The 22,590-nt window shown below is 42.2% G+C and overlaps 1 protein-coding gene and 1 pseudogene across 5 annotated transcripts in view; one reads left to right on the top strand and one right to left on the bottom strand.

The window, feature by feature from the left end:
- RGS20 (regulator of G protein signaling 20) overlaps positions 1-22,590 on the bottom strand; it is a 108,194-nt gene that overhangs the window by 51,073 nt on the left and 34,531 nt on the right. The window lies entirely within an intron of this gene.
- Positions 20,598-21,068, top strand: LOC112629814 (annotated as a pseudogene).

Raw genomic sequence — 22,590 nt, 5'->3', positions numbered from 1 at the left:
CCATTATGCCAATATTTTAAATTTTATTTTGTATTTCCTTCCCTTTGTTCACAAAAATTATTTACATGATTACAAGAGACTGTATATATGATTTTGAATGCTGCTTTATAACTTTCTGTGTTGATATGATAGTTTATTTATTTATTTATTTATTTATTTATTTATTTATTTATCTTGAGACAGGGTCTCACTCTGTCACCCAGGCTGGAGTGTGGTGGTGCAATTACAGATCACGGCTACCTCCGCCTCCTGGGCCTCAAGTGATCAACTCAACTTGGGCACCCAAAGTGCTGGGATTGCAGGCATGAATCACCGCTCCCAGAATTAGTCTTTATAAGTTTTAGTAGCTCGGCAAGTCCAGTGTTTTACTTTTCTGTATCTCCTTTATCTATTGCTTTATTCCAACTACTGCTTCTAACTTTCATGATTTCCTTTCTATAGCTGCCTTGTCTGCATGTGCCTGCCTTTATTTGTTGCTTTCAAGGTTCTATAAAGAAAATTTCTAAGAGTTAAATAAAATCACCCAGTATCCCATCTCCCAACATTGTCCATCTTTTCTTTCCATATGCATATGCCGTTTTCAATAGTTTCAGTGTCAACCATCTTCAGACGGACTGCTCTCTGTCAAGCATCATGAATGGGTCAGGCAGCTTTGACCTTTCACCACCCGCCTCATAACTTCATTGAACCCGAGACTCTACCCTACAGAATGTACTTCTAGATGGATGTTTTTCCGGGCTGGCGTTGTGAGTATTTCAGGATCAGGGTGACAGTACCCCCTACCTTTGATGGCTCCACAATGACCCAAAGGCAGGAATCCCAAACCTTACCCTTAGACATGGTAGCCAGTAATGATCTTTAAACTTAACCTGTATCCTGGTTAAATCTTTTGGCCCCTCATTTCCTACCCCTCTAAAATGCAAAGCGTAAGCTTGCCATTCATTTTCTGGGATCCTAAGAAGCCATGAGATGCAGGAGCCTGTTAGCCTGGCCTCTGGCCTCCCAGGAGAATCATTACCTGCCCCACCACTCCCCATTCCCCAAGAGCGTCTCTCTTACTCTTTAAATATTTTGGAAAGATTCTTTAAATTTTTTTTTTTTTTTTTCTGAGACTGAGTCTTACTCTGTCGCCCAGAGCTGGAGTGCAATGGGGCAATCTCGACTCACTGCAACCTCAGCCTCCTGGGTTCAAGCAATTCTTCTGCCTCAGCCTCCCAAGTAGCTGGGATTACAGGCTCGCACCACCATGCCAAGCTAATTTTTATATTTTTAGTAGAAACGGGTTTCACCATGTTGGCCAGGCTGGTCTCGAACTCCTGACCTCGTGATCCACCTGCCTCGGCCTCTCAAAGTGCTGGGATTACAGACGTAAGCCACCGCGCCCAGCCAAGATTCTTTAAATCTTAATAGATACAGGAAGGCTATCAAAACATAGAAAACATCAAATGCTTCAAAAAAAACATAGTTCACAAGCAGGAGGAATCTGCGTGCTTTGTTATCTGAGACAAGGAAGAATCAAGGACCAGTGTGAAGACAGCTCCAATACCAACCCACCTGGCTACTTAGTTCCATGGCTCCTCCCAGATTTTTGTTACAATATGCTACAGAGTTAATTGATGGCACATTTGGCCCTCTTTCTATTTTCTCATTGAAGAAATGACTAATGACATTAAAATGGGGTGGAACGTGAAGCCAGAGAGCTATGTCTGGGGATTTTACAGCTTTGGTAATCCCCAATATACCAACTATAGCAGATGGACAAAAACAAGGGAGTCTCCCTCCTAACTCTCAGCTGTAAGCCTTCCCCTTGCATTGCTCTAGGATACTATAATTTTATCTTAGTCCCTCAGTTGTGCCCTATACATATCTCTCCCAGCACTTTTTTGAGCCTGTTCAAATGATCGGGGCTTTGTTGCTGTTCCACATTAAGAACAAAGCGCCTTTCCTCATGAGCCTCATTCATTTCAATTGCACTGTTTTCTGAGCTCCCACTGACTGTGGTTCCAAGATGCATGAAAAGCACGATGATATTCCAGGAATATCCTCCTGTACTGCAGCCTCAAGAGACACTCTAATTTCCTTGTTCTCTGCTGTAATGTTTCTGAGTATTTAATACAATGTGTTTCCATTCACTCCTAATTTTACCCTCCTCTTGGTCGTCCTGCCTTCTAGGTTTCCCCAGCCTGAGAAATCTTTCTCTAATACTATCTTGCCTTGGATGCAGGATGATTTTCCACAGATACCACATTTGCCAGCACATTTAGGGGCCACTCGACAGCAAAGTAGCAGAGCGTTGAGTGAGTTGTTTTTTCTTTTTTTGAGATGGAATCTTGCTCTTGTCACCCAGGCTGGAGTGCAGTGGTGCCATCTCGGCTCACTGCAACCTCCACCTCCTGGGTTCAAGTGATTCTCCTGCTTTACCCTCCCGAGTAGTTAGGACTATAGGCACATGCCATTATGCTTGGCTAATTTTTTGCATTTTTAGTAGAGACTGGGTTTCACCATATTAGCCAGGATGGTCTCGAACTCCTGACCTCGTGATCCGCCCGCCTCGGCCTCCCAAAGTGCTGGGATTACAGGCATGAACCACCGCGCCTGGCCTCAGTGAGTTTTTTGTAGGGTCCTTTGGTCTTAAATAGTTGATCTTAAAGTTGGATGCTCACTTGTGGGTGGAGGAGGGGGAACCTGTGATCCGGGCCCCTCTCAGCCCCATGCATGCCTCTGAGTTCAGACAGAACTGGAAGTCGAATGAAGGGGAGGAGGAAAAGCATGGAAAAGCCATTTGGCTGGGGACAGGATGCATAAAATGTGTTGGAGAGAGGGACAAATCTCACATGAAGGGTTCTAGGCTTCCAGAACCTGAAGGAAACAGTTTCTGAAGATGTTTGGCTTCGAGGAGGATGAGTTCACAGAAGTCTTTTTTTGGCTGCTCGCTAGATTCTCATTCAAGAATTTACACAATGAGGTTAGAAAAACAGACCTGCCGAATCCATGCTAAAGTCTCCCTGGGTTTAGCTGCCTACCTGAAAATAGCAACAGGGGAATGTGGTTTTCTCTGAATCATGTAACACCGGATCACCAGATGCTGCTGAAGTCACAAACAGGCCCTGTTACTATTAGCAGCGAGATGTAAGCTGAATGCTGGTCAACAGTGATGTTCTGTTTAGTAGGATGCTGAGATGAGGCGATTCTAAGTTTGAGAGGACGCTGGCCTATTATCCTGCAGTGTAGTCATCACCAGACAAAAGTCCATCTCACTGTGGCTCATGAAATATTAATGAAGAGCTAGAATTACTTGCACTGACTTCAGCACAAATAGACCAAAAAATAAAATCAAAGCTCTATTTTCCACTACATTTGATACAGAAAGCTAACAGTTTCGATGCTGGTGGATTTTTGTGGAAATTCTACACTTTGCCTCCAGGCAAATCTGTGGGTTTTCAAAATTTTCTGTCTTTTGGTTTTATTGTCTGACTATTTGGGTTTTATTGTCTGACTATTTTAAGAAAAAGCTGGTCCATTGTTTTCTAGTAGGGGAAGTCAACTGGAAGCTTAATAGTAACAAAAGACTTTTGAATTATAATTACTTCCAGATGGATGCTTACAGATGTCCTCATCTTTTAAAAAACCACTTAAGCATCTTACCATCTGTTTTTCAGTGACTTATCATGGAAATCTTTACACTTTTGTTTATATAGCCATTGCCAAATGTGTAAGCCCCAGGAGGTTTTAAGCCAGTGAAGGCTTTAAGACTATAGTAAGAGTCTTTCTCTTCTCTTCTGCCATTAGTAAATGAACATCCTATATAACTCAACTTTTACAATGGCCTTTTGGGAAGTATTAGAAAGAAGAGAGTATGATCTGAAGGAAATTAATAAATTATGTATGTTTTTATTTGTTCTTTCCTAACGTCAGCCAACAACGAAGGGGCATTTTCTAAGTACTGATTGAAATCTTTATTAAGAGCTTTGCTTATCCCAGCAAACAGTGGCATTCTCAAGAAAATTGCAGCTGGGGTGCACTCCCAGTGATAACTTAGCCCAGGGCACCTCTGAAAACATTAAACACTTGGGAAAATTTTTGTCTGTGGGGCTGCTTTAGGGACTCTTCAAGTGGCTGAGGAATGTGTCAGGCCATCATTAACGGTTTGCATGAGAATGGCCAGCTTTTTACTGTTTCCCAGCAAGGAACAGGCTCCCTAATGAGAATTTCTTCGTAGTTATTGCAAATTACAGAAAAAAACAGGCAACTTACATCATAGAAAAATTAATGTCGGAAATCTTTGTGGCCGAGCGCGGTGGCTCACGCCTGTAATCCCAGCGCTTTGGGAGGCCGAGGCGGAAGGATCACATTAGGTCAGGAGTTCGAGACCAGCCTGGCCAACAGGGTGAAATCCCATCTCTACTAAAAATATAAAAATTTGCCAGGCATGGTGGCGGGCACCTGTAATCCCAGCTACTTGGGAGGGTGAGGCAGGAGAATCGCTTGAACCTGGAAGGCGGTGGTTGCCGTGAGCAGACCACTACACTCCAGCCTGGGTGACAGAGTGAGACTTGGTGAAAAAAAAAGCGAAGTTATTATCTCCCCAGACGAAGCTACCCCTTCTTGTTTTTTCTCTCTCGGTAAGCAGTGTTACTATCTCTCCAGTTGTTCAAGAAAACTTGTCATCCTCACCTCCTCCCAATTCTAACTCCTGGCAAAGGCAAAGGCAATCTGCCTCCCAGCATGCCTCTCACGTCTGCCCTGTTCTTCTCCACATGCTATGGCCCTAGTTAACATCTCAGGTCTGGACAATGATGGAAGTCTCCCCGCCACTCACTCTGCCTCCATTCTCACCTTGGATAAAAGGTAAAATTCTGGTAGGAGCTATGAGAGAGCCACAAATGCCCTTCTTCCCTCTGTGGTCTTTCTGCTCTGCTCCTCCTTCTGAAGCAGCATCTAGTGCTGAGACTTGGTAGGGAGGGACCTGGCTTTAGGGTGAGTGTGCTTTTCTTGGGAAATACCTTTCCCTGTGGAAGGTGGGGTAGGCAACTCCCCAAGGGACAGATGCTGCTTGGCTCAGGCTGGGAAGAAGCATGGAGAGTGCTGAGCTATGTAAGTGACATCACCAAGGCTGCAGAGCTGGCAGAGATCCTGGGCAGAAACTAGTTTGCTGTTTGTGCCTTCTTGGGTGCCATCTCCTGTCAGGGACCTAACTGTTGTGGAAGGTAGCTGGCTGGGGTGCAGATATAGCCAGATTAGGATCAAAATTAATTCCGGGACTGCGTAACAAGCATTCCAGGTTAGTCAAAGTTGACAACACTTTTCTAAATTGAGATTTCTTATCCTGCAACAAATGTTGTAAGCCTCACTGTTTGTTCACCATTTTCAGAATTTTAAAAAAAATCAATAGTGAAACAGGGCAGTGCTTTTTTAATGATTGTAGAACAGTGTCTAGCGTACAGCAGGCACCTAAAATATTATGTGTTCAACAAAATATATAGTTATGTATGTACACATACATCTATCTATACAAGCACACACACGTACCATATTGATAACACAACTGCTTAATAAGTTAACCTGTCCATTTTTATTTAGAGGAAATAAAATTAACTGCCAGAGTATGAACTGATCAATCTGATCTCTCTGTCAAAAATATAAGAATCAATCATTTTGGGCTGGGTGCGGGTGGCTCACACCTGTAATCCCAGCACTTTGGGAGGCCGAGGTGGGCAGATCACTCGAGGTCATAAGTTCGAGCCCAGCCTGGCCAACATGGCGAAACCCTTTCTCTACCAAAAATACAGAAATTAGCCAAGCATGGTGGCGAGTGCCTGTAATCCCAGCTACTCAGAGAGCTGAGGCAGAAGAATTACTTGAACCCGGGAGGCAGAGGTTGCTGTGAGCCGAGATCGCGCCATTGCACTCCAGCCTGGGCGACAGAGCGAGACTCCGTCTCAAAAAAAATAAAATAAAATAAAATAAACCCAATCATTTTGTTTTTACATTTAAAAGCTTTTTTTTTTTTTTTTTTTTTTTAGGAACACTCACAGCATGTGTTTCAGCTGACCCCATGTACACCATGTGACCCAGCCATTCCAGGCCTTGGTATATACTCCCCCAGAACGCTGTACCAAAAGTGTGCATTAGGATGTTCTACACATAATAGCCTAAAACTATTCAAATGTTCACCAACAGTAGAATAGGGCTAGGCACGGTGGCTCAGGCCTGTAATCCCAGCACTTTGGGAGGACACAGCGGGCAGACAGCTTGAGCCCAGGAGTTGAGACCAGCCTGGGCAACATGGCAAAACCCCGTCTCTACAAAAAGAAGCAAAAATTAGCTGAATGTGGTGACATGTGCATCGTCCCAGCTACTCAGGAGGCTGAGGTGGGAGAATTCCTTGGGTCCGGGAGGCGGAGGTTGTGGTGAGTCCAGGTCACATCACTGTACTCCAGCCAGGGTGACAGAGCAAGACCCTGACTCAAAGGAAAAAAAAAAAAAGTAGAATGGATAAGTGAATGTGTTTATATAACGGGATATTATTCAGCGATGAGAATAATCTCATGCACAATGAGATTATGAACAATCTCCAACTACCTCAATAGGTGGATTAATCTCACCAACGATGTTGGCAACTGCCATTCTGCATTCTATCTCTATAATGCTTTCCTTTTTTTTTTTTTAAGGGACAGGGTCTCACTCTGTTGCCCACACTGGAGTGCAGTGGCTATTTGCAGGCATGATCATACCACTGCAGCCTCAAACCCCTGGGTTGGAGCAATCCTCCTGCCTCAGCCTCCCAAGTAGCTGGGACTACAGGTGTGTGCCAGGCCTGTCTCTATAATTTTGACTACTCTAAGTACCTCATATAAGTGAAATCATATAGTATCTGTCCTGTTGTGTCTGGCTTATTTCATTCCGCATAATGACCTGAAGTTTCAACCATCTTTGTAGCATGTGTCAGAATTTAAGAGGTGCGGTTTTTCAGAGAAGGAATGTTTTAGAAGTGGCAATAGACAGCAGAGCCACCTACCTTACTGCTAAGCCCCAAATTTCTGTGGAGCATTTCTGTGGGGAAATGTCTCTAACTACCAGGGCCATAGGGGAGGCAGCGTTCTCAAAGACCAGCCAGATCCCAGCGAGAGATGAAACAGAAAGGGACATTAAGAGACAAGTATAGGCCGGTCGCGGTGGCTCACGCCTGTAATCCTAGCATTTTGGGAGGCCGAGGCGGGTGGATCACTTGAGGTCAGGAGCTCGAGACCAGCCTGGCCAACATGGTGAAACTCCGTCTCTACTAAAAATACAAAAATTAGCCGGGCATGGTGATGAGCATCTGTAGTCCCAGCTACTCAGGACGCTGAGGCAGGAGAATCACTTGAACTTGCAGGGCGGAGGTTGCAGTGAGCCGAGACTGATTGCACCACTGCACTCCAGCCTGGGCAATAGAGCAAGACTACATCTTAAAAAAAAAAAAAAAAAAGAGACAAGTATGAAGGCCAGGGCATGTTGCTGCTGGTAGACCAATGACCAGAGAGTACAGTGGGATGCTGTGAGGGGCGTGGAGGAGTGTCCCATGAAGCAAGGTCAGGATGTGAGCAGCCCTGCTGAGACCAGGGTCAGAGGGCCGAGTGGGAATATCGGGTTTACTTGGAGGAGTCCTCTGAGTGCTGGGCTGACTTGTGACCCACAGCTGGTCCCTAGAGAACACTCACTTAAAACAGAGAACTTGGGCCAAGAATGTCCAGCAGTCTGGTGCAACAGCTGGAGGAGAGCATGGGGTGTCCCGTCAGAGGAGCCCTGCCATCCTGACCTTTGCCACCTGTGAGGCCCGGACCAAATTACTTCGCCTTCCTAAGCCTCCACCTCCTCATGTGGGTAACAATAGCTGCCTTGAAATTTCTTAAGAAGATTAAATGAGAGAACGTATGCGAAAGGTTTCTGAAAACCAGGTGCTACTCTGGTGCCATTATTTCTTTAAATTTAGTACTTATTGATAGTTTATTTGTTGTTTACATGTCTTGCTATATAAACTTATTGATATTTAACGTCAAAATAGGATAAGTAATATGGAAAGACCTTATAGGTGTTTTAAGACTGTATGCAAGGCTGTGTGCAGTGGCTCACAACTGTAATCTCAGCATTTTGGGAGGCTGAGGCGGGTGGATTGCTTAAGTCCAGGAGTTTGAGACCAGCCTGGGCAACATAGTGAGACTCTGTCTCTAAAAAAAATTTAAAAATCAGCCAGACATGGTGGCATGCACCTGTAATTCCACCTACTCAGGAGGCTGAGGTGGGAGGATCGTTTGAGCCCAGGAGGTTAAGGCTGCAGTGAGCTATGATTTGCACCACTGCATTCTAACCTAGGGGGAAAAAAAAGACTGTAAACAAATTGGTCCTGTACCTTTGTGCCTATATTCAGCAGGGACTGAAATAGCAGGGACCCCATTTACCCACCCTCAGACATCTGGCACCTCGACCATTCACAAACCTAGAAGTAACCCAGAATGCCTTCAAGGACATGCAAGCAGTGACAAAAATAGCTGGGCAAAGCTGAGAACAGAAAGACTAGAGGACAGGCAGGTAAATCTGCCAGTTCACCAAGCAGAGCACCTTTGCATGCAGGTCAGGGAAGCACCAGGAAGCCTGCTGAGGGCAGTGAGTGGTGAGGGGTCTAGCTGGATCCTCACTCTTCCCCTGTTGGGCTTTGTGACTGGAGCCTGAAGCCACCTCCCTAGGCCTTGGTTTCCTCCTCTGTGAACTGGAGGCAAAATGATCACTACGTTTTTCCTCTCTTTCTAACATGCCATGGTTTACCTGCCACTACATGGCTAAACTGTGCAAACAGGATGCCGAGTGAGGGAAGCCAGCTAGAAAAGGCTACATATCATATGACCCCATCTATATGAAATGTTCAGAACAGGCAGATCCGTGGAAACAGAAAGTAGTTCAGTGGTTGCCTGGGGCTGCTGGACTTGGTGGTTGACGGCTAAGGGGTGCTGGGTTTCTTCTTGGAGTGATGAAAATATTCTAAAATGAATTGCAGTGATGGCTATTCATCTCTGTGAATGTATGCCATAAAATAGTTTTTAAATGCTGGTATTCTAATTTACCTTAAAGGCAGCGTAGTGGATTGAGTACCAAAAAGTATAGAAATGCAGGTTGTGAGTTCTGTTCTGTCACTAACATGTTCACCTGACATTAAGTCAGCTGCCTGCTCTGGGCTGCTGTTGGTTGAGTCGTTCCCCTTGCTGTTCCATAAAGTCATGATTCTGTGACTTAAACCTGAGACACATGAGAAAAGGATGGAAAAAATACCCAAGAAAGAGAATAGAGAGAAAAGGCAGTGGGCATAGCACATGTGGCATGCTGGTGACAAACACGGTACACAGGCATTGTGGTGCCAGGAGGACAGACACAGGAGCATCGCACAGCATCATAGCCAGGGTGGGGGGCAGCTGCCTGACTTCTGAAGGAAATGCTATTAACACATCACAGCTGGGAGCATAAGTTCCTAAGAGCAGAAATTTTAATATGTATTTGAACAAAAATGTGCCATGAAAATACTTTCTCTGACCACCATGCTACAGTGTGAAATGCAATTGAACATTACATAGCATTTCAGTGTCTTCTTTGATAGGCATACGTCAGTACAAAGATCAGAAATGCAAGCTCTTTCCTTGGTTAAAAGCACCTGCCGTGCTCTTTGGCCTAGAGAATTATTGTATTTACAGTCTTTTCAATATTCACCAGGTGGAAAAGTGGGTTCCCACAGTGCATCTGGAAAAACAGAAATGCATCTGGCTTAACTAATTACAGTTCAGCTTTTATTTAATAGAGAAAACAATAAATATGTGCAATTAATGCCACATAAGCCCTTACTGGATTCAATCTCATACATATTTCATTTCTATCTCTGGTTTTGAAATCTAAGTAATCTAGAGCCCACAGGGTATCATGTGTTAGGCATGCTTCAAAATAACCCTAAAAAATGTGAATTGGCATTTGATATGAATTTAAATCCTCCACAAATCCACACTTCTGTTAAAGTGCCACAAGGTTATTACATGGAAGTTATATGGAAGTAATGGTGAAGGCAATGGAGCATTAGGAGTAAGCCGGTTTCTTCTTTGGTTCTGACGTGATGGAAGGAACACAGCCTTCCAAAGGAAAAAGGATAACACTCCTTCTGTGCTCCCTAATGGCCACACCTACTTCTAGGTACACTCTGAGTACCCTCAATACCAGGACAGTGGTCTGGGTAACATCTGGTATCCTCTGAAGGTGATGCATTTTCCTCACCTGGAACATTCTCCAAATTAACAGTGCAGAAGGGAAGCGCAACCTCATCATCATCATCGTCACCACTCCTCAGGTCAGGCAGGGAATTACAGCCAGGGGGAGGCAGAGCAGCAGCTCCTGGTGGTGCAAAGTGAAGGGGTGTGATCCGGCCCCACAGCCATCAAGGAGGCATTCCAGCCCTGCCGAGGAACAGAGCTCCCAAAGTTTGGCCCGGAGTGGACACTCAAGCTCTTTCAGCAAGCAGAAGGCGGCTGTGGTAACAGTAGCACCTGTTGCCTTTGCAGTGTGTGCCTCACATGCCTTGGACCTTAAGCTATTCTGTATTTTTGCAGACATTGTATCCCTCTGATGTGGTGCAACAAGAATTTATTTGAGCCTTTGGGTCTAACATCTAGTTGGCAGAAATTTAGGGAATACAGGAACAAGTTAGCAACTTGAGGAAGCAGCAAATGAATTCAACGTGGGACAATCAATGGGGCAGCAGGTCCAGTTTCTTCAAGATGGTGTATGAAAAAGAAGATGGATGATGAAGATTAGTAAAGAGGCTAATGAGAAAGAATGTGCTATGGTTACACATTAGATTATGCTAATTGCTTACTGTTAATTTTGTTGGGTATGACAAATGTATTGTGGTTACTATATGGATATTATAACGTATGCCCATTAAAAGATTAGGTTCCTTAAAAGTAACATTCATTTTTATTTGAACCATCTTTAATGAATAACATTTCTACTGATGCTTCCTACCATTGCCCGTAAATTATTAGCTGGAACTAAGGAAACTCTTATGGACAGGGCATCCAAGTTTGACCACAACTGAGAACTAGGGCCTTACCCAGTGCTGCAGGAATCCACCTCTAATCTGGTCCAGTCTTCCAGGGCAGCCCTAGCCCATTCTGCTTGTGCTGGGCACAGATCTTAACAGACATTAGGCCTGGATGAATATTTGCTGAAGAACTTTCTCTCCATCAATTACAGCAGATGGGTTATGAAATGTGTTAATGTACATGCAAATTAAGGATAAAAATGTACAAAAGATGTGTTTATAAGTAACTAGCTTTCTCTACTTCTTACGATAATGTCTGGGCAAATTTCCCCTCTACATTTCTTTTTTCACAAATTCCACTTTTGCCCATAGAAAATTCTCTATGATCCCCCATGGACAGTAGCATTGGCTCCTCAAACTTTGCTTGTGTCCATTATTAGAATTTTTTATCCTAGGATGATTCTCCTATGATAATGGTATGAAATAGCAAGTTCCTATTCTATTTAAAGCTTTCAAGCTGTAAGTAATTTGAAATCTCTGAAAACCATCTGAGCTCTGTCAGCCACAAAACCTTTGTGCATATTATTTCCCAGTGGTCCTTCTTCATTAGTCCTTTCGGGGCTTGTTAATTGCTACTAAGTTTTCCTGTTAATATGAAAATGCTGAATGTTGAAATAGTGGATACCCAAAGGAATCTTAAGTTGGGTCCTTTAATTTTATTTCCTATAGGAGATTTCCTTTAATTGGATTTTTGGTCTGTCTTTTGAAATTTTTTTAAAGTGTAGACTATCCTGTAAGAAATAAAATTGTCATTGCTTGAACTTCATATTTACTTTCATACACATTGTTTCCTACAAAAACCTAGTAATACCCCACACTTATATTTATGCTATAGTCCAGAGGTAGACAAACATTTTCAGTGAGGGACCACAGCGTACCTATTGCACACTTTGCAGGCCTCCTGGTCTGTCTGCAACTACTCAATTCTGCCTCTATATCACAAAGGCAGCCTCAAACATCAAACAAATGAGCATGGCTGTGCTCCAATAAATCTTTATGAATGCTAAAATCTGAATTCTGTAAAATTTTCATGTGTCACAAAATCTTCGTCTTTTTCTTTTTTTGGGGGGGTGGGACAGCATCTCACTCTGTCACACAGGTTGGAGTGCAAAGGTGCAATCCACGGCTCACTGCAGCCTCAGCCTACTGGACTCAAGTGATCCTCCTGCATCAGCCTCCTGAGTAGCAGGAACTAAGGCTTATGCCACCACACTTGGCTAATTTTTTATTTTTGCAGAGGCAGGGTCTTGCTTTGTTGCCCAGGCTGGTTTCAAACTCCCAACCTCAAGAGATTCTCACGCTTAGGCCTCCCGAAGTGCTGGGATTACAGGCACGAGCCATCATGCCTGGCCTTATTCTTTTGACTTTTTCTCCCAACAATTAAAAAATGTAAAAACCATTCTTGGCCGAATGCAGTGGCTCACACCTGTAATCCCAGCACTTTGGGAGGCTAAGGCGGGTGAATCATTCAAGGTCAGGAGTTCGAGACAACTCTGACCACCACGGTGAAACCCTATTTCTACTAAAAATACAAAAAAATTAGCCGGGCATGGTGGCGGGCGCCTGTAGTCCCAGCTACACAGGAGGCTGAGGCAGAAGAATTGCTTGAACCCGGGAGGCGGAGGTTGCAGTGAGCCGAAATCCCATCACTGCACTCCAGTCTGGGCGACAGAACAAGACCCCATCTCAAAACAAACAAACAAACAAACAAAAGGAATAAAAATAAAAACCATTATTAGTGTTCAGGGCATACAAAAGCAGGCAGAGGGCTGGAGGTGGCCCTGTGCCTTGTTTGCTGACCCCTATCACAAACAGAAACTCTTCATAGACTGTTTATGGATAATTGAGAAAAGGAAGTGCAGATTCTAAAGTAGTAAGATCCTACTGGTTATGTTCAAGAGCTTCCCACCATAACTTCATGATCATTTAGCATACAACAGCACAGAGGACTGCACATCATCAGAACCTGACGAATCCACATTTCTGCCTCTAGCCCAGGCCATTCCCTGGCTGCCATACACACAGATCCAACCAGCTGCCTGGCACCACAGTTGGAGCTCTCCTGGGCATCACTAGGGTCTAACATGGAATCCAGCGTCTCCCCCTCCAGCCCGTCTGTTTCACCGCCTGTCTTCTCCATGGCCACACATGGTGCCACCGTCCACCTACATAAGGAGTCACCTTGATTCCTCATGCATCACTCATGAGCAAGCTCACTGCATCTCCAGGACTCACACCAGGCCTGCACTGCATCCCTGCTGCTTCTCCTAGGCTGGCGGACCCATCTCTTGTCTGGATGGCTACAATACATTCCATATCCACTGCCTTCCCTCTCCCCTCACAGCTTTCTGTTACAGTAGCAGAGTTGACTAGTTGCAATAGAAAGCACATGGCCCACAAAGCCTAAAATATTTACTAACTGTTTAAAAATAGAATCTAGACCCTGTTAGTCCCCTCCTGTGGGCTTCAAAGGCAAATCCTGACTCTAGAAAAAATCCAAACTCTATCAGGGCCTAAATAATGCACAATTTTTCCTATGTTTACATGAGCAAATGTATCACATCTTACATTTAATATTTGAAATGATTTTGTGAGGTTTTGAGATCCCATTTATTAATGGGGAAAACAGCTTCAAGGAGGTTGTCTAATGTGCCTGACATTCAGTCAGGGCCACACAGGCTTGAATCTAGATCATGTGGTTCAAGGCACGGACGCATCTGTCACCCCACAGAACTGTGCCCCTCACAACCACAGCTGCACATGGGCCACAGTTCGATGGATTTGGATCATTTGTGTAGGCCGATCAGCGAAGGTTGCTGGAGTCCTTTTCCCAGCAGGTCTGCTTTGATTCGAATGGGCTAAGAGAAACTCCAGCACATTACTTTGTCCCACAGGGCCTTAGCATTCCCAAGACAGTTCTTTGGGCTAAGCTGACAGAATGTTTTTGTCTGCAGTTCCTAGGATGTGTGTGGGAGAATCTCTGCTCCTCGAGGTTTTAGTTTTCTACAGTTTGTACCAAAATATCTACTGAATTTTAGATCTCCCTCCCCCTTGGCGTGAAGTGTCAAATAGTAGATATGTTGAACAAACAGATCTAAAATTGAAGAAATTTCAGACTTGAAATGTTCAGTGGTTATGCACTTTGGACTCTTCGCAGGGAACCATAAGCAATTTATAACTTTTCAGTGAGACAAAATAAGGCAGTTGGATACCGAGACCCAGGGCGAAAACCTCCTTACTAACGTATTGGGTAAAAAGGCACGTAGAGGACCTGTTTCAATTAAGAAAATATAAGCTATATGTAGCCTTCTAATTATCAGAGTAGATTTGATCGATTTTAACAAATGTTTTCTCTATCTAAATTAGTATTTATAGTTTTCATAAATGCCCTCATGATTTTGAATACAGATCACTGGAAGATAAAGAAAAGAAATAAAGCCTTTTGGGCCGGGCGTGGTGGCTCACACCTGTAATCCCAGCACTTTGGGAGGCCGAGGCGGGTGGATTACAAGGTCAGGAGATAGAGACCATCCTGGCTAACACAGTGAAACCCTGTCTCTACTAAAAATACAAAAAATTAGCCGGGCGTGGTGGTGGGCGCCTGTAGTCCCAGCTACTTAGGAGGCTGAGGCAGGAGAATGGCGTGAACCTGGGAGGTGGAGCTTGCAGTGAGCTGGGATCGCGCCACTGCACTCCAGCTTGGGAGACACGGCGAGACTCCATCTCAAAAAAAAAAAGAAAGAAATAAAGCCTTTTGTTTAGTTTATGACATTTGTTTAACATGTTCGGGGGGTGAGTTTTTCACTTTACTAGATTTTGCATAATTTTATCCTTTTTATACTTCTTAGTACTCTTTCCTCCTTTAAGTCAAATTTATTCTACATGGTCTGGTTATGATGTTCTGGTGTTTTTGTTAATAAGTATTTCATTTTGCCAAAAGAACAGGACAGCCTAGGCAATCACTCAAGGGGCCGAAGGTGATGTATGTGTTTAGCTCTAGTGGGAATTTGACAAATTTCAGGTTGTTGCATAACTAGAGTCCCTCACTCTTGTGCCTTGACTTAAATCTGCCCACAAATGGTAAGAAGAGCAGTCCTTCTCGGAATACGGAGGTCAGAGCAGTGAAGCTGGCTGTCATTGAAGCTGGCTGTCATCACACTAAGGAACTAAAGGCTGAGACAGTAAGAGTGAGATGACAGGTGAGACTGAGGTAAGTCCAAGGCCTTGGGGATGCACACATCAGTGCTATCCTTCTGGCACAGGTCAGGAGAGTCCTGCTACTCCACCTCCAGGTTTACCATTTCCATCCCAGCTTTAGAGTAGAATCTAACTATTTCTATATATTAGTATAGTATTTTTTTTTTCAGGAAGCAAATGCCATAGTCAAAATAAAAGAGCAACAATGGCAACAGGAAATCTAATATGAAAATTAATTATATTTAAATCATTCATGGAGATAATGTTAAAATTACAGTCCCCACATAGACTCTCCTCTGCAAAGGTCAACCAGCTGTTCTTTCCAGAAAATAGTGTTAGCCTTTTCTTATTATTTTTTAATATTGTTTTCTTATTGCCTTTATCTTATAATAAGCCCTACTAGATATAACACGAAGTAGTTAAATGTGGATTTTACTGCGAGTGACTATTCTGAATGCAATTCTTTCTGCAACTAAATTTTATCTAAATTCTTCAGTTTCAGGAGGTCATTTTTGGGGGGGGTCTATAAGTGACAAAGATTAGGCCAAATATGAATTCATAAACATATCACTAAAATTTTTCCTGGATATTAAGTCATGGTACAGGTCTTTTATATTAAGTTTTTTTAAAAAGAACATTGTTCAAATGGTGAAAATTTTAGAAACTGTACCAAATAGAAATATATCAAAATATAAATGTTTAAAATCAAATTATCCATGGTCAAGAGCTTAAAATAATGATAAATATTAGAAGAATATTGGTAAGAGGTGCCACTTACTAATACTCTCTTGAACTCTCTGCTGTACATGTATTATGTTAAAGCAAGTATTCTTATTACTGCTATTCAGATTCAGAGGCTCACAAAACTAAAGTCAAAATTTGAGCCCAGTTCTCTTTCATTCCAACACTCATGCTTTTTACATTACACAACTGCAATCTGAAGCACAAAGAGTTGCAAAATTATAACATACTTCTTTTCTTTCCAATGTTTTCAAACTGACAAAGCATGTATTACATTTTACACACACAAATGGTGAATTTTAAAATACACATTTTCTGAATTACACTGGAAACAAATGATATAAAAGAAAGATAACAATGTAATCAACAGAAAATTAATTCAAGAAAAATGTCAGTAAGTCAAGGCAGATCACTTTTTTTCAGACAGAGTCCTGCTCTGTCACGCAGGCTGGAGTGCAGAGGCGTGATCTTGGCTCACTGCAATCTCTGCCTACCGGGTTCAAGCAATTCTCCTGCCTCAGCCTCCTGAGTAGCTGGGACTACAGGCACACGCCACCACACCCAGCTAATTTTTTTGTATTTTTAGTAGAGATGGGGTTTTGCTATGTTGGCCAGGCTGGTCTTGAAATCCTGACCTCAAATGATTCGCCCACTTTGGCCTCCCACAGTGCTGGGATTACAGGCGTGAGCCACCACGCCCAGCTCAAATCACTATTGTTATGCAACAATTAAAAAACTCAGATAAATAAGTGAAATTACATTTGTAAAGTCATCAGAGAACTGTGAAAGCAAAAAGATTACATAAACTAAAATTTCTGAGTGAGAGAGCTCTTCCAAGCTGAGTAGTCTGTCACTAGCTGTTTTTTTTTCTGAGGGCTTTTGCTGACCATTAGCACAAGCTGAGGATATAAACGGACTCTTTTCTCATGCGGGAGGACAAGTTCCCTTCAGTAACAAGACATTCCTCAAACACATGGCTGGGTCCTACAAGACATTTATCAAATGTGGAAGACATATGGGGAAGGTGGAGGCAAAGAACAAACTTAAAATCTGAAGGCAAGACTGAGTCTTCCATTCTTTTGAGACCAAGGAGATGGAAGTCCACCAGGCTTTCATTCTGGAACCCAGGAGAAAATTCTCAAGGAACAAGAAAGAACCGGGGGTTAGCTAAATCTTATTAAAACTGCAGCCACCAGCCTGGGTAACATAGCCAGACCCCATCTCTACCAAACATTTTTAAAAAATGCACAGGTGAATTGGCATGTGACTGTAATCCCAGCTACTCAGGAGGCTGAAGTGGGAGGACTGCTTGATCCCAGGAGTTCTAGGTTATAATGGTGCCAATGTACTCCATCCTGGGGGTGACAGAAGGGGATTCCATGTCAACACAAACAAAAAAACCTCAAAACTGTAACCAGATCTGACCCATTCTAATATCTGCTGGCCTGAAGTGATCAGTCCTTTAGTCCTTCATCCTTAGACAGGAAATCCCTCCAAGGGAGATTCCATCCTTGCTGGTGGAAGAAATTACCAGAACCTACACAGTTTCTTTATATGCAATGTCTACATATAATAAAAATTACTAGATCTGTGAAGAGAGATAAAAATGTGATGAATAAAAAATAGATATAGGCACACAGATGATCTCATTGGATTTAGTAGATAAGAATTAGATGGACTAAACTGATGAAAAGATGGGAAATTTCATCAGATAATTTAAACGTATTAAAATGAATCAAATTAGCATACTACATTTAGAAGAAAACAAGTTCTGAAATTAACAACTCACTAGATGGTTTGACAAAAGACTTAGACACAAAGGAAGATAGCTTAATTAACTAAAATACTGGTCAACAGAAAATATTCAAATTGAAGCAGAGAGAGACAAGAAATGAACAAAACAGATCAGACAATAAGAGACATGAAGGAAAAAGTCTAACATATGTATGATTTGAAAGGTCCCAGAAGCAGGAGAGAAAGAAAGAAAACCAGATGAAGCCATATTTGAAGAGACACTGAGTGAAAATTTTCCTAAGTTGATGAAAGACGTCAATCCACAGATACAAGAAGCTCAGTTAACCCAAAGCAGAAAAAATAAAGTGAAAACCACATATAGGCACATTATATTCACTGTGGTATGTGAAAAACATGAGAAAAACTTTAGCCAGAGGATAAAAACATGCTACCTTCAAAGAAGCATAACTTTCCAACAGAAACTATGAAAGTCGAAAGATAATGGAATGAGAGTGTAATGGCAGGCCAGACTGGAAGAAGAGATTTGCAGTGCACGCGCATGCGCACGTGTGCACACACACACACACACACAGAGTTTTGACAGATGGCCTGTATCCAGAATATATAAAGAACTCTGACAGATCAATAATAACAATAATAAAAGATCAATGGCACAATAGAAAAATGGGCCAAACAGAAGTTCAAGACCAGCCTGGGCAACATGGTGAAACCCCATCTCTACCCCCTCTCCCTAGCCAAAATAAAAAAATTTAGCTGAGTGTGGAGGTGCACACCTATAGTCTCAGCTTCACAGCTAATTGTGCCACTGCATTCCAGCCTGGGCAACAGAGTGAGACCCTGTCTCAAAAAAAAAAAAAAAAAAAAAAAAAAAAAAACAGAGAAAGAAAGAAAGAAAAAGAAAAATGGGCCAAAGGCTTGTGGAGGCATTTTAAATAGAAAATTTACAAATGACTTGACCCAAAAACATATAGGAAGATGCTTAACACCATTAGTAGCCAGGGAAATACAAATTAAAACCACAATGAGATACTACTACACAGCCACCAGAATGACTAAAGTTAAGTGGGCAAACAATACTAAGTACTGGTGAAGATGTGAAGCAATACACACTTTGCTGGTGGGGATGGATGTAAACTGATTTGGACTATGAAACAGTTTTGCAATATCTACTAAAGCTAAACATACACTGGACTTATTACCCAACAATTTTTATCCTGGGCATATACTCAAAGGAAAAAAGTTCATCAAAAGACATGAATGAGAATGTTAATATTAGCATTATTAATAATAGCTCCACACTGGAAACAACTAAAATTTCTTCAGTAGTGGAATGGATAAATACATTGTGGTGTGTTCATACAAAGGAATGCTGCACAGCATTAAAAAATAACAATACATACAACAACAAATGAATCTCAAAAACATAATGCTGAGCTAAAGAACCAGATGCAAAATTTATTATACACTGTTGAATTCCATATGAACTTTAAAAAGCAGGCAGTTTAAAAGAAGTTGTAAAAGTGGTTACCTGTGAGAGTCCTGAATGGGAGGAAGCGAGATGGGCTCTTCAGGAGAGCATGGGGTGCTGAAAATATCCTGTATCTTCATCTAGAGATGTGGTGAGTTATTTTGGCCCCAGGGGACACTTGGCAATGTCTAGACATTTTTGGTCATGGCATCCAGGGAAGGGTGCTACTGGATCATCCAGTGGGTGGAGATCAGGGATGCTGCTAAACATCCTACAGTGCAATGGAGTTATTCCATTCAATAACTCCCTTCAATAAGGAGTTATTCAACCCCAAATCTCCACAGTGCTGAGGTGAGAAACCCTGATCTAAATGGTGGTTCTGTGGGGGTACACTTACATGAAGTTTACTAAGTTCCACTCTTAAGATGTGTAAACTTTACTGTAAGTTATAACTCAAGTAAATGAAGTTAAAAGCTGTCATAAACCTCACAAAAATACCAAATAGCTCATCACTGAAACCTAATAAACACAGAAAAACGTTGTTTCAGTTTTAGAAATACTCTAATTCATTAAAGAGTCCTAACAACCGAAATTTGCCGGGATTATATTAAGTCAGGAAGAATTAAATTTTTTATGTAAAGTCCCCCTTAAATGCAAAGAAATAGATATATCTTTCTTTATAGCAGGAGATATATGAACTATATCTGGGTAATCACTAGAAATAAATATTTGTAAAAACAAAATGAATGTATATGGAAGACCCCATACATGTAAGATTCTTTTAGAGTCATCAAAAGATGAACAGAGAAAAATATACATGTACTTTTTTTTTTTTTTTTTAAGTCAGGGTCTCACTCTGTTGCCCAGGCTGGAGAGCAGAGGCAAGATCATGGCCCATTGCAACCTCAGCGTCCCCAGGCTCAGGTGATCCTCCGGCCTCAGTCTCCCAAGTAGCTGGGACTACAGGTGTGCACCACCACACCCAGCTAATTTTTTGCATTTTTTTAAGAGATGGGGTTTCACTGTGTTGCCCAGGCTGGTCTGGAACTCCTGGGCTCAAGTGATCCACCCGCCTTGGCCTACTAAAGTGTGGCAATTACAGGCGTGAGCCACCACGCCTGGCCACATGTACTTTTTAACAGTAGTCTAATCTGAGTTCTATGGATAATGACTTCCTGTCACTAATTATCAACACGACTTTTATACAAATTAAGAAATCTATGGGCGTGCTCTTGGACTGCTCTCTGGCCAGCACCCTCTCCTGTGTTTATAGTCTAACCCATCTCTTCATTTCCCTCAACCTCAGATGGAGCATCTACCAAAATGCAGATTTTTGCAAATATCCTTACAGGGAAGATCATCACCCTCGAGGTTGAACCCTCGGATACAACCAAAAAATGTAAAGGCCAATATCCAGGATAAGGAAGGAATTCCTCCTGATCAGCAAAGACAAGCGACTGGAAGCTGGCAAGTAACTGGAATATGGACATACTTTCTCTGACTACAACATTCAAAAAGAATCTACTCTTTTTATCTTGTGTTGAGATTTCATGGTAGTGCCAAAAATAGGAAGAAATCTTATCCAACTCCCAAGAATAAGCATAAGAGAAAGAAGGTGAAGTGGGTGTCCTGAAATACTATAAGGTGGATGAAAATGCCAGAATTAGTGGCCTTCATTGGGAGTGCCTTTCAGATGAATGTGGTGCTGGAGTTTTTATGGCCAGCCACTTTCACAGGCATTATTGAGGCTAATGTTGTCTGATTTATTGCTTCAACAAACCAGAGGACAAGTAATTGTGTATTAGTTAATAAAAGACCTGAACAAAAAAAAAAGAAAAGAAAGAAAGAAAAAAGAAAGGAAGAAAGAAGGAAGGAAGGAAGGAAGAAAGGAAGAAAGGAAGAAAGGAAGAAAGGAAGAAAGGAAGAAAGGAAGAAAGAAAGAAAGAAAGAAAGAAAGAAAGAAAGAAAGAAAGGGAAAAAGAAAGAAAGAAATCGAATAGTCCCTTAAATCTCATTATCACTCCACCCTGAGACATAAAAGTCCATTATACAGGTGAGGTAAGGAGTAGGTTGCATAATTCTTTCCATGGTTGCAAAAATCCAACAGCTGTGTAAGTGTTGGTTCTAGCTATTCAGCCCTAAAAGGGTTAAAGTGCCTGGTGTCCTTAGTCTAAGAGCAGCAGTACAAACTTGCGCTCTAGCCTTGAGCAACCACAATTCAGTCAGCTTCAGAGGGCCCCAAATGTAGACAAACCAGATAGCAGGGTGTTCTCTACTACTTCACTGTTGGACGGAGGTGCACATTGTACAACCCAGCACCTCAGGAAGCCAAGCTATCAGATAACTTTGCATGAGATGCCTTTGCCTAAAACTCAAATGCTCATATGAAAAGGATTTTACACTTTAGAATAAAATACATGCTTAACTAGAAATTGAGCATTCCCAAATCAGAAAGGTCAACTGGCTTTAATAACTATTGAAATAACTCATGTAAAATATCACTGCTGGGCAACAGAGCATATTACTCATATTTCGCAAGTGATTCCCCGTGCAAATAGCTAGACTCTAATCAGCTGGATTAGAATCAAGGTAATCTACTCCATGAATTTATAATCACGTAATATTACTTTGGAGCACTCAGCCACATCAAACTTGATTGTGAATGGCCTCTCCAAGAGCCCATTCAATTGTACTACAAACTGACTCACTCCAAGCAGCATCACCTTAACTCTTGAGCTAGCTGCGCAAAGTAACATTCAGGGACCATCTCAGATGGTGCCGGGTAGTCAGTGACTCACACTTATTGTACTAAATGCTAAGCTCTGACTCACAGTGAGCCCTATTAGTTGCTGACTGACACTGTACTTGTTTGAATAGAAGCTCACATTGTGAGTCACCTGGTGTTGCACTGAAAACCAATCTGAAATATTCCCAATTGGACAGTGATACACATTATAATCATATTGGGACCTGACTTGACACATGTGATTTCAAAACTAAGTTCTGCCAAACTGGCTTGGGAGCATGCTAGAAAGTCACTCCCTTCTTAAATGCCCTGTCCTTCTGTCTAAGAACATGTAGTAAGTATCCCAAGATGCAAAGTCAAGAGTAGGGTATTCATGCAAGAGGTTTCTTGGGGTCAAAAAAAAAAAAAAAAAATAAGATACTCAGTATCCAGTTCACACACTGGAGAAAACCATGGTTTCCTTTTTCAAGGATGCAGGCATAATTCCTCGAAGTACCTTCCCTGGAAGACACACCATCACTATAAATAACTTTGTAAGACCAGATGTTCACTAGAAAGTCTCTGCTGTAT

Source organism: Theropithecus gelada, chromosome 8 (genome assembly GCF_003255815.1).
Source record: "Theropithecus gelada isolate Dixy chromosome 8, Tgel_1.0, whole genome shotgun sequence".
Taxonomy (NCBI): domain Eukaryota; kingdom Metazoa; phylum Chordata; class Mammalia; order Primates; family Cercopithecidae; genus Theropithecus; species Theropithecus gelada.
This window is presented reverse-complemented; position numbering and strand designations above follow the sequence as displayed.